This window comes from Cherax quadricarinatus, chromosome 58 (genome assembly GCF_038502225.1).
Source record: "Cherax quadricarinatus isolate ZL_2023a chromosome 58, ASM3850222v1, whole genome shotgun sequence".
In the NCBI taxonomy this organism is placed as follows: Eukaryota; Metazoa; Arthropoda; class Malacostraca; order Decapoda; family Parastacidae; genus Cherax; species Cherax quadricarinatus.
In genome coordinates this window covers 1896967-1910509 of record NC_091349.1, presented here as the reverse complement: position 1 = coordinate 1910509, position 13543 = coordinate 1896967, and the positions used below count along the sequence as shown (strand labels likewise).

At 41.2% G+C, this 13543-nt stretch overlaps 1 protein-coding gene across 1 annotated transcript in view; it reads right to left on the bottom strand.

Moving 5' to 3' along the window:
- LOC128698037 (probable ATP-dependent RNA helicase DDX23) overlaps positions 1-9703 on the bottom strand; it is a 36543-nt gene extending 26840 nt beyond the window's left edge. The window contains exon 1 of the mRNA XM_070097503.1: positions 9468-9703. The gene's annotated coding sequence lies outside the window, so the exon portion shown is untranslated. The remainder of the gene's footprint in view (positions 1-9467) is intronic.
- Positions 9704-13543: the final 3840 nt, after the last annotated feature.

The window sequence follows — 13543 nt, the reverse complement described above, 5'->3', positions numbered from 1 at the left end:
ATGGATTAATTTGATTTCCATTATTTCTTATGGGGAAAATTCATTCGCATAACGATAATTTCGCATAACAATGAGCTCTCAGGAACGGATTAATATCGTTATGCGTTATATGTACGTATGTGTGTGTGTGTGTGTGTGTGTGTGTGTGTGTGTGTGTTATATATATATATATATATATATATATATATATATATATATATTATATATATATACAGTGGACCCCCGGTTAACGATTTTAATCCGTGCAAGAGGGCTCATCGTTATGCGAAATAATCGTTATGCGAATGAATTTTCCCCATAAGAAATAATGGAAATCAAATTAATCCGTGCAAGACGCCCAAAAGTATGAAAAAAATTTTTTTTTACCACATGAAATGTTAATTTTAATACACACAAACTGAAAAAGGCATGCACAATTAAATGACACTTACTTTTATTGAAGATCTGGTGATGATTGATGGGATGGGAGGAGGGGAGAGCATTATCTTCTTACTGTTTAGAAGGGGAATCCCCTTCCATTACGACTTGAGGTAGCAAGTCCTTTTCCGGGGTTACTTCCCTTCTTCTTTTAATGCCATTAGGACCAGCTTGAGAGTCACTGGACCTCTGTCGCACAACAAATCTGTCCATAGAGCTTCGGTATGCGGAAAAATATATATATATATATATATATATATATATATATATATATATATATAATATATATACATACATATACATATATATATATATATATATACAGTGGACCCCCGCATAACGATGGCATCACATAGCGATTATTTCGCATACCGCTTACTTTAATTGCAAAAATTTTGCCTCACATACCGCTTAAAAACCCGCTTACCGATTTTCGTCCGAGACGCGTCCAATGTGCGGCCTGAGCCACGCTCACATGTTCCGCCGGTGGCATTGTTTACCAGCCAGCCTCCGCGGTAACATCCAAGCATACAATCGGAATATTTCGTATTATTACAGTGTTTTCGGTGCTTTTTCTGGAAAATAAGTGACCATGGGCCCCAAGAAAGCTTCTAGTGCCAACCCTACAGCAATAAGGGTGAGAATTACAATAGAGATGAAGAAAAAGATCATTGATAAGTATGAAAGTGGAGTGCATGTCTCCGAGCTGGCCAGGTTGTATAATAAACCCCAATCAACCATCGCTACTATTGGTGGTACAGCTGCTGCTGCTGCTGCACTGTCAGCTGCTGCTGCTGCTGCACTGTCAGCTGCTGCTGCTGCTGTAGCACCGTTGTTGGTGTGGCTTATTGAGAATACCAAGAAACAATTAACCCCAGAGGATTTGCCACCCAGGATAACCCAAAAAAGTCAGTGTCATCGAAGACTGTCTAACTTATTTCCATTGGGGTCCTTAATCTTGTCTCCCAGGATGCAACCCACACAAGTCGACTAACACCCAGGTGAACAGGAAAAAATGCCTGGAACTAGTGCTCATATTGGTGAATTTAAAGCCAGCAAAGGTTGGTTTGAGAGATTTAAGAATCGTAGTGGCATACACAGTGTGATAAGGCCTGTTCTGGAAGAAAATGCCAAAGAGGACCTACAGTACTCAGGAGGAAAAGGCACTCCCAGGACACAGTGTCTCATCAGTCATTGCTGCATTTTCAATAAAGGTAAGTGTCATTTATTCTTCATTTAGTAGACTAGTACATGCACAATATATACTGTGCATGTACTACTCTACTATTGTGCATGTATCCTTCTCTTTGTGTGTGGGAAAATGTATATTTCATGTGGTAAAATTTTTTTTTTCATACTTTTGGGTGTCTTGCACGGATTAATTTGATTTCCATTATTTCTTATGGGGAAAATTCATTCACATAGCGATTATTTCGCATAACAATTACCCCTCTTGCACGGATTAAAATCGTTAACCGGGGGTCCACTGTATATATATATATATATATATATATATATATATATATATATATATATATATATATATATATATATATATATATATATATAATATATATCTCCAATACACCAGGGAGGAAGGAGGGGCAGCTGCCAGCTTCAGGGAGTCCCAAAAGTCTAGAAAATATGGAGAACTTGCCCATCATTATATGTTTGTTCCCATAGGCTCAGAGACCCTTGGCTCATGGGGAAAGAGTGCATCTAAATTCCTTAAGGAGCTGGGAAAAAGACTCATCAGGGTAACTAGGGATCCCAGGGCAGCTAGTTTTCTGTTCCAGCGGCTCAGTGCGGCTGTTCAAAGGGGGTAATGCCTGCTGTATTTTGGGCACACGCCCCAGCTCTGAGGAGCTGGATGAGATTTTCGCCTTATAATCGGTGATACACACGTAACAACATGTACCGTATGTTCCACCTTTATATCAATAGTGTATCTCTTGGATCTTCTGTACCATATTATGTAATAAAATATTCCTATTAGTAAAAAAAAAAAAAAAAATATAAAAAGATGGGGTGGTAGGGGAAGTGGAATATTCAAACGGCTTCAGGAAGAAATCCAAATATTTTTCCTTGAAGCCTTTTTATCCACTTCTTCGAGGCTATGGGTCCCACAATTTACACCAGAGGTGGACCCCATTATATATATATATATATATATATATATATATATATATATATATATACAGTGGACCCCCGGTTAACGAACTTTTTTCATTCCAGTAGTATGTTCAGGTGCCAGTACTGACCGAATTTTTTTCCCATAAGGAATATTGTGAAGTAGATTAGTCCATTTCAGACCCCCAAACATACACGTACAAACGCACTCACATAAATACACTTACATAATAGATCGCATTTGGAGGTGATCGTTAAGCGGGGGTCCACTGTATATATGTATATATATATATATATATATATATATATATATATATATATATATATATATATATATATATATATATATATATATATATATATATATATATATATATATATATATATATATATATATATATATATATATATATATAAATATACATATATATATATATACAGTGGACCCCCAGTTAACGAACTTTTTTCATTCCAGTAGTATGTTCAGGTGCCAGTACTGACCGAATTTTTTCCCATAAGGAATATTGTGAAGTAGATTAGTCCATTTCAGACCCCCAAACATACACGTACAAACGCACTTACATAAATACACTTACATAATTGGTCGCATTTGGAGGTGATCGTTAAGCGGGGGTCCACTGTATATATATATATATATATATATATATATATATATATATATACACACACACACACACACACACACACATACGTACACATACGTACCTAAAGAAACAAGCACATAAAGAAACTAGAGAAAGTGCGAAGGTTTGCAACAAGACTGGTCCCAGAGCTAAGGGGTATGTCCTACGAGGAGAGGTTAAGGGAAATCGACCTGACGGCACTGGAGGACAAGAGAGATAGGGGAAACATGATAACGACATTTGGAAGTTGAAGACACAGATGAATCACAGGGATGTTAGAAAGTATTTCTTCAGTCACAGAGTAGTCAGGAAGTGGAATAGTTTGGGAAGCGATGTAGTGGAGGCAGGATCCATACATATCTTTAAGCAGAGGTAGATAAAGCTCACGGTTCAGGGAGAGTGACCTAGTAGCGACCAGTGAAGAGGTGGGGCCAGGAGCTAGGACTCAACCCCTGTAACCTCAACTAGGTGAGTATACGTACATACGTACATGCGCATGCACGCACCCACCCGCACTCACCCACACACCCACACCCACCTACCCACCTGGAACAGAACAAGAGTATAAATGACAACCAGCACAGTTTCATGAAAGGCAAATCCTGTGTCACAAACCTCGAGTTTTATGATAAAGTAACAGAAGTAAGATACGAGAGAGAGGAGTGGGTTGATTGCATTTTCTTGGACTGCAAGAAGGCCTTCGGCACAGTTCTTCACAAGAGATTAGTGCAGAAACTAGAGGCTCTGGCGCGTATAACGGGAAGGGCACTTCAATGGATCAGAGAATACCCAACAGGTAGGCAACAACAAGTCATGGTACGTGATGAGGTATTACAGTTGGCACCTGTGACGAGCGGGGTCCCACAGGGGTCGGTCCAAGGACCATTGCTATTTTTAATATATGTGAATGACATGATGGAAGGGATAGACTCAGAGGTGTCCCTGTTTGCTGATGATGTGAAGTTAATGAGGAGAATTAAATCAGACGAGGATCAGGCAGGCCTTCAAAGAGACCTGGACAGGCTGGACGCGTGGTCCAGCAACCGGCTTCTCGAATTCAATCCTGCCAAATGCAAAGCATGAAGATCGGAGAAGGGCAAAGAAGACCGCAGACAGAGTATAGGCTAGGTGGCCAACGACTGCAAACCTCGCTCAAAGAGAAAGATCTTGGCATGAGTATAACACCGAGCACATCTCAGGAAGCACACATCAACCAGATAACTGCTGCAGCATATGGGCACCTAGCAAACATGAGATCAGCGTTCCAATACCTAAGTAAGGAATCTTTCAAGACACTACACCGTGTATGTCAGGCCCATACTGGAGTACGCAGCACCAGTTTGGAACCCACACCGGGTCAAGCACGTTAAGAAATTAGAGGAAGTGCAAAGGTTTGCGACAAGGTTAGTTCCAGAGCTAAGGGGAATGTCCTACAAAGAAAGGTTAAGGGAAATTGGCCTGACGACACTGGAGGACAGGAGGGTTAGGGGAGACATGATAATAACATACAAAATACTGCATGGAATAGACAAGGTGGACAGAGACAAGATGTTCCAGAGAGCAGACACAGAAACAAGGGGTCACTCTTGGAAGCTGAAGACTCAGATGAGTCACAGGGATGTTAGGAAGTATTTCTTCAGTCATAGAGTGGTCAGGAAGTGAAACAGTCTGGCGAGTGATGTAGTGGAGGCAGGAACCATACACAGCTTTAAGATGAGGTATGATAAGCTCATGGAGCAGGGAGAGAGAGGACCTAGTAGCGTCCAGTGAAGAGGCAGAGCCAGGAGCTGAGTCTCGACCCCTGCAACTACAATTATGTGAATTAGGTGAGTGAGTGAGCAAGTGAGTGCGCACATCCATGCATGCACATGCACATGTGTGCATGTGCGCGCGAGCACAATTAGGTGAATACATCCTGGTCAGCAAGGTATGCCATCTTTTAGGAGTGAAGAAGAGCAGGATGTGAGTGTGGGGGAGGTGTGTGAGGCATTACATAGAATGAAAGGGGGGTAAAGCACCTGGAACTGATGGGATCATGACAGAAATGTTATAAGCAGGGGGGATATTGTGTTGGAGTGGTTGGTATTTTTGTTTAATGTATGAAAGAGGGGAAGGTACCTAGGGATTGGCAGAGAGCATGTACAGTTCCTTTATATAAAGAGAAGTGGGACAAAAGAGATTGTAAAAATTATAGAGGAATAAGTTTACTGAGTATACCAGGAAAAGTGTACGGTAGGGTTATTATTGAAAGAATTAGATGTAAGACAGAATGCAAGATTGCGGATGAGCAAGGAGGTTTTAGAGTGGGTAGGGGATGTGTAGATCAAGTGTTTACATTGAAGCATATATGTGAACAGCATTTAAACATCTTAGACAGGGATGTGTAATGTCACCATGGGTGTTTTATATATTTAAAGATGGGGTTGTAAAAGAAGTGAATGCAAGGGTGTTGGGGAGAGGGATCTACCTGGAGGGTATTCTGGGGATCAATGCCCCTGTGGCCCAGTTCATGACCAGGCCTCCCAGTGGATCAGGGCCTGATCAACAAGGCTATTACTGCTGGCTACACACAATCTAATGTATGAACCACAGCCCGGCTGATCTGGCACCATCTTTAAGCATCTGTCCAGCTCCTTCTTGAAGACAATCAGGGGTTGTCCTCAAAAAGGTTGGAGGGATGGGGTAAAGGAGGTTTTGTGGGTGAGGGGCTTGGACTTCCAGCAAGCGTGTTAGATAGGAGTGAATGGAGACAAATGGTATTTGGAACCTGACGAGCTGTTGGAGTGTGAGCAGGGTAATATTTAGTGAAGAGATTCAGGAAAATCGGTTATTTTTATATAGCTGGACTTGAGTCCTGGAAATGGGAAGTACAATGCCTGCACTTTAAAGGAGGGTTTGGGATATTGGCAGTTTGGAGGGATATGTTGTGTATCTTTATATGTATATGCTTATAAACTGTTGTATCCTGAGCACCTCTGCCAAAACAGTGATTATGTGAAAGTGAGGTGAAAGTGTTGAATGATGATGAAATTATTTTCTTTTTGGGGATTTTCTTTCTTTTTAGGTCACCCTGCCTCGGTGGGAGATGGCCAACTTGTTAAAATAAATAAATATAATATATATATATATATATATATATATATATATATATATGGGTATATATATATATGGGTGTGAAGCGTGGGTGATGAATGTTGCAGCGAGGAGAAGGCTGGAGGCAGTGGAGATGTCATGTCTGAGGGCAATGTGTGGTGTGAATATAATGCAGAGAATTCGTAGTTTGGAAGTTAGGAGGAGGTGCGGGATTACCAAAACTGTTGTCCAGAGGGTTGAGGAAGGGTTGTTGAGGTGGTTCGGACATGTAGAGAGAATGGAGCGAAACAGAATGACTTCAAGAGTGTATCAGTCTGTAGTGGAAGGAAGGCGGGGTAGGGGTCGGCCTAGGAAGGGTTGGAGGGAGGGGGTAAAGGAGGTTTTGTGTGCGAGGGGCTTGGACTTCCAGCAGGCATGCGTGAGCGTGTTTGATAGGAGTGAATGGAGACAAATGGTTTTTAATACTTGACGTGCTGTTGGAGTGTGAGCAAAGTACCATTTATGAAGGGATTCAGGGAAACCGGCAGGCCGGACTTGAGTCCTGGAGATGGGAAGTACAGTGCCTGCACTCTGAAGGATGGGTGTTAATGTTGCAGTTTAAAAACTGTAGTGTAAAGCACCCTTCTGGCAAGACAGTGATGGAGTGAATGATGGTGAAAGTTTTTCTTTTTCGGGCCACCCTGCCTTGGTGGGAATCGGCCGGTGTGATAAAAAAAAAAAAAAAAAAATATATATATATATACATATATATATATATATATATATATATATATATATATTTATTATTTTTTATTATCACACTGGCTGATTCCCACCAAGGCAGGGTGGCCCGAAAAAGAAAAACTTTCACCATCATTCACTCCATCACTGTCTTGCCAGAAGGGTGCTTTACACTACAGTTTTTAAACTGCAACATTAACACCCCTCCTTCAGAGTGCAGGCACTGTACTTCCCATCTCCAGGACTCAAGTCCGGCCTGCCGGTTTCCCTGAACCCCTTCATAAATGTTACTTTGCTCACACTCCAACAGCACGTCAAGTATTAAAAACCATTTGTCTCCATTCACTCCTATCAAACACGCTCATGCATACCTGCTGGAAGTCCAAGCCCCTCGCACACAAAACCTCCTTTACCCCCTCTCTCCAACCTTTCCTAGGCCGACCCCCACCCCGCCTTCCTTCCACTACAGACTGATACACTCTTGAAGTCATTCTGTTTCGCTCCATTCTCTCTACATGTCCGAACCACCTCAACAACCCTTCCTCAGCCCTCTGGACAACAGTTTTGGTAATCCCGCACCTCCCCCTAACTTCCAAACTACGAATTCTCTGCATTATATTCACACCACACATTGCCCTCAGACATGACATCTCCACTGCCTCCAGCCTTCTCCTCGCTGCAACATTCATCACCCATGCTTCACACCCATATAAGAGCGTTGGTAAAACTATACTCTCATACATTCCCCTCTTTGCCTCCAAGGACAAAGTTCTTTGTCTCCACAGACTCCTAAGTGCACCACTCACTCTTTTTCCCTCATCAATTCTATGATTCACCTCATCTTTCACAGACCCATCCGCTGACACGTCCACTCCCAAATATCTGAATACATTCACCTCCTCCATACTCTCTCCCTCCAATCTGATATTCAATCTTTCATCACCTAATCTTTTGTTATCCTCATAACCTTACTCTTTCCTGTATTCACCTTTAATTTTCTTCTTTTGCACACCCTACCAAATTCATCCACCAATCTCTGCAACTTCTCTTCAGAATCTCCCAAGAGCACAGTGTCATCAGCAAGGAGCAGCTGTGACAACTCCCACTTTGTGTGTGATTCTTTATCTTTTAACTCCACGCCTCTTGTCAAGACCCTCGCATTTACTTCTCTTACAACCCCATCTATAAATATATTAAACAACCACGGTGACATCACACATCCTTGTCTAAGGCCTACTTTTACTGGGAAATAATTTCCCTCTTTCCTACGTACTCTAACTTGAGCCTCACTATCCTCGTAAAAACTCTTCACTGCTTTCAGTAACCTACCTCCTACACCATACACTTGCAACATCTGCCACATTGCCCCCCTATCCACCCTGTCATACGCCTTTTCCAAATCCATAAATGCCACAAAGACCTCTTTAGCCTTATCTAAATACTGTTCACTTATATGTTTCACTGTAAACACCTGGTCCACACACCCCCTACCTTTCCTAAAGCCTCCTTGTTCATCTGCTATCCTATTCTCCGTCTTACTCTTAATTCTTTCAATAATAACTCTACCATACACTTTACCAGGTATACTCAGCAGACTTATCCCCCTATAATTTTTGCACTCTCTTATATATATATATATATATATATATATATATATATATATATATATATATATATAATTATTTTCATAGGGAAGCGCTAAACTCGAAGGGGTATACCTGAATAAAGTTACTTAACACCTGGGGAAATGTTGTTAGGTAAGACACATATGCAACAGTTAGGTATCTTTAATTCGAAACGTTTCCCCTACACAGTAGGCTTCTTCAGTCAAGTACAGAAAAGTTGATAGAAGCAGAAGACTTGAAGACGATGTAATCAGTCCATCACCCTTAAAGTTTTGAGGTGGTCAGTCCCTCAGTCTGGAGAAGAGCATTGTTCCATAGTATGAAACAATATGGAGTTGAAGTGACAGGATGGAGCCTTATATACCGCCAGGAGGTGAGACGTAGGTCACTAGTAGAACGCAGATGTTGGGAGGTCAGGTGCCTCTCAAATCCAGCCGTTCTCACTAGTAGAGGTTGTCGAAGATACCCTTGTGTTGCAGTGTCTGACAGATTGAACATTGTTCAACCTGGGGAAATGGGAGGCACTCAGGTTTGATCGAAGGAGGGAAAGCAGCTTCAATTCCATGGAACAAATGCCCCTCAACAATATGAAAACAGCGAGAATAACCCCAATACCTTGGAAGAGGAGCCTCTGAGCCAGTGTCAGCAATATACTCACAATTATTATTATTATTATAATCAAGGGGGAAGCGCTAAACCCGGAGGATTATACAGCGCCTGGGGGGGGATGTGGAAGGCATTTAGGCTTAATTCGGGGAACTGGAGCACAGATCCAATTCCCTAAATCAAGAGCCCCTCACCAACATCAAGGAACCTTCCTTGAGGGGAATATACTCACAAGAGTGAAGGCTGAGCCTGACATTAAGCAGCAGTGTCCTTCTGACGTTTGACTTCTCACAGGAATTATATTATATATTCCAAGTGTTGTTAATCCTCCAAGTCTCCTCAGTAATGTTCCATCATTATTACACAAGTAATCACACATTTAATAATAATATTAGTGAGGCAGCAGAGTCAGTCGCCACAACCTTAGTCTTGTTGGGGAGGTTGTTAAGGCACATCAAAACTTGAACCTTTCATAAACCATCATCATAAACTTGTTTTATGCTAAGTAATTAAGCAAGCAAGTATTTAAGTAAGTAATTAAGCAAGCAAGTATTTAAGTAAGTAATTAAGCAAGCAAGTATTTAAGTAAGTAATTAAGCAAGCAAGTCTTTAAGTAAGTAATTAAGCAAGCAAGTATTTAAGTAATTAAGCAAGCAAGTATTTAAGTAATTAAGCAAGCAAGTATTTAAGTAAGTAATTAAGCAAGCAAGTATTTAAGTAAGTAATTAAGCAAGCAAGTATTTAAGTAAGTAATTAAGCAAGCATGGAAGTATTTAAGTAAATAATTAAGCAAGCATGGAAGTATTTAAGTAATTAAGCAAGCATGGAAGTATTTAAGTAAGTAATTAAGCAAGCATGGAAGTATTTAAGTAAGTAATTAAGCAAGCATGGAAGTATTTAAGTAATTAAGCAAGCATGGAAGTATTTAAGTAATTAAGCAAGCATGGAAGTATTTAAGTAAGTATTTAAGCAAGCATGGAAGTATTTAAGTAAGTAATTAAGCAAGCATGGAAGTATTTAAGTAATTCAGCAAGCATGGAAGTATTTAAGTAAGTAATTAAGTATTTAAGTACTTAAGCAAGCATTTAAATAATTAAGCAAGCAAGCAAGCAGGTAAGCAAGCAATGAAGCAAGCAAGGAAGAAAGCAGGTAAGCAAGCAAGTGAGGAAGCAGGTAAGCAAGGAAGAAAGCAGGTAAGCAAGCAAGGAAGCAAGGAAGCAAGCAAGGAAGCAAGCAGGTAAGCAAGCAAGGAAGCAAGCAGGTAAGCAAGCAAGGAAACAAGCAGGTAAGCAAGTAATAAAGCAAGCAAGTGAGCAAGCAGGTAAGCAAACAAATAATCAAGCAAGCAAGCAGGTAAGCAAGCAAGATTACTTAGGTGCAGGTACACATAAGTACAATAATCAGGTAGCGTAAATTACCTAGGATAACCTCCAAAAAAAAATCCAAGTGACTAGTTACTCCTTGATGCAGGGATACTTGGCATTAAGGATATACCTTTTATAAAGCTCCTGGTTACACACAACATTAAAACAAACTTGTAACTACAACTAGAATTTTCGGAAAACAAATTAAATTCAATATTACATCATTTTTGGAGGGTTACAATTATCTAGGACTCAAGGACCCCAATGTAAATAAATACTTCGACTTTTTTGGAGGGTTAACCTGGAGGGTAATTTGCACTATGTATGATAATTGTACCGAAATAAACCTTGTACATGTACTTGTAGAAATAAAGATTATTATTATTATTATTATTATTATTATTATTATTATTATTAATACTCCAGACAGACTTCTGAGTCAACAACAACAGGTTTTCTTTCAGCCTGGAAGGTGATGTCTGGCAGCAGCAGCAGTGGTGATGTCATGAACAATAACGTGTCAGGGGAAGAATATGAAAAGAAATGCTACACTGGTGTATCAAAGTAGTGTTAGAGTAAGATGTCAAGACTGATGCAGAGGTTGCTGTCTGTTGAAGAGAATGATCCACTTTAGTTAACTTCGGTAGTCAGTGCAAAACCTATAGTCACACTACATAGAAACGTTTCTTTTTTTTTTTTACACATTTTTTAGTCAATAAAGCTTCTGCAGTTAGTACTGTCGATATTAATCGAGTATTTAATTTTATACCCATTTTTAGGTAATAAAGCAACTACCCGAACACACTGTTCCTAGCTCCGACTAACCCATACGAAGTCTCCCTTATTATCAACGCACAAAAAAACAAGGCAGGAGATTTAAATACCTTACCACCCTTTATATACAAAAAAGTGTCACAAGTACTATCACCAATCATTGCAACACTCTTTAACAAATCCATTGAATCCTCCATCTTCCCTACAGTTCTCAAAATAGCAAGGGTCACCCCGATCCATAAAGGAGGAGACCAAACAGAGTTGAATAACTATAGGCCAATATCCAATTTACACCCTCTCTCAAAAATCTTCCTGGAGTTTACCTGGAGAGAGTTTCGGGGGTCAACGCCCCCGCGGCCCGGTCTGTGACCAGGCCTCCTGGTGGATCAGCGCCTGATCAACCAGGCTGTTGCTGCTGGCTGCACGCAAACCAACGTACGAGCCACAGCCCGGCTGATCAGGAACTGACTTTAGGTGCTTGTCCAGTGCCAGCTTGAAGACTGCCAGGGGTCTGTTGGTAATCCCCCTTATGTGTGCTGGGAGGCAGTTGAACAGTCTCGGGCCCCTGACACTTATTGTATGGTCTCTTAACGTGCTAGTGACACCCCTGCTTTTCATTGGGGGGATGGTGCATCGTCTGCCAAGTCTTTTGCTTTCGTAGTGAGTGATTTTCGTGTGCAAGTTCGGTACTAGTCCCTCTAGGATTTTCCAAGTGTATATAATCATGTATCTCTCCCTCCTGCGTTCCAGGGAATACAGGTTTAGAAACCTCAAGCGCTCCCAGTAATTGAGGTGTTTTATCTCCGTTATGCGCGCCGTGAAAGTTCTCTGTACATTTTCTAGGTCGGCAATTTCACCTGCATTGAAAGGTGCTGTTAGAGTGCAGCAATATTCCAGCCTAGATAGAACAAGTGACCTGAAGAGTGTCATCATGGGCTTGGCCTCCCTAGTTTTGAAGGTTCTCATTATCCATCCTGTCATTTTTCTAGCAGATGCGATTGATACAATGTTATGGTCCTTGAAGGTGAGATCCTCCGACATAATCACTCCCAGGTCTTTGACGTTGGTGTTTCGCTCTATTTCGTGGCCAGAATTTGTTTTGTACTCTGATGAAGATTTAATTTCCTCATGTTTACCATATCTGAGTAATTGAAATTTCTCATCGTTGAACTTCATATTGTTTTCTGCAGCCCACTGAAAGATTTGGTTGATGTCCGCCTGGAGCCTTGCAGTGTCTGCAATGGAAGACACTGTCATGCAGATTCGGGTGTCATCTGCAAAGGAAGACACGGTGCTGTGGCTGACATCCTTGTCTATGTCGGATATGAGGATGAGGAACAAGATGGGAGCTACTACTGTGCCTTGTGGAACAGAGCTTTTCACCGTAGCTGCCTCGGACTTTACTCTGTTGACGACTACTCTCTGTGTTCTGTTAGTGAGGAAATTATAGATCCATCGACCGACTTTTCCTGTTATTCCTTTAGCGCGCATTTTGTGCGCTATTACGCCATGGTCACACTTGTCGAAGGCTTTTGCAAAGTCTGTATATATTACATCTGCATTCTTTTTGTCTTCTAGTGCATTTAGGACCTTGTCGTAGTGATCCAGTAGCTGAGACAGACAGGAGCGACCTGTTCTAAACCCATGTTGCCCTGGGTTGTGTAACTGATGGGTTTCTAGATGGGTGGTGATCTTGCTTCTTAGGACCCTTTCAAAGATTTTTATGATATGGGATGTTAGTGCTATTGGTCTGTAGTTCTTTGCTGTTGCTTTACTGCCCCCTTTGTGGAGTGGGGCTATGTCTGTTGTTTTTAGTAACTGAGGGACGACCCCCGTGTCCATGCTCCCTCTCCATAGGATGGAAAAGGCTCGTGATAGGGGCTTCTTGCAGTTCTTGATGAACACAGAGTTCCATGAGTCTGGCCCTGGGGCAGAGTGCATGGGCATGTCATTTATCGCCTGTTCGAAGTCATTTGGCGTCAGGATAACATCGGATAGGCTTGTGTTAATCAAATTTTGTGGCTCTCTCATAAAAAATTCATTTTGATCTTCGACTCTCAGTCTGGTTAGCGGCTTGCTAAAAACTGAGTCATATTGGGACTTGAGTAGCTCACTCATTTCCTTGCTGTCATCTGTGTAGGACCCATCTTGTTTAAGTAGGGGCCCAATA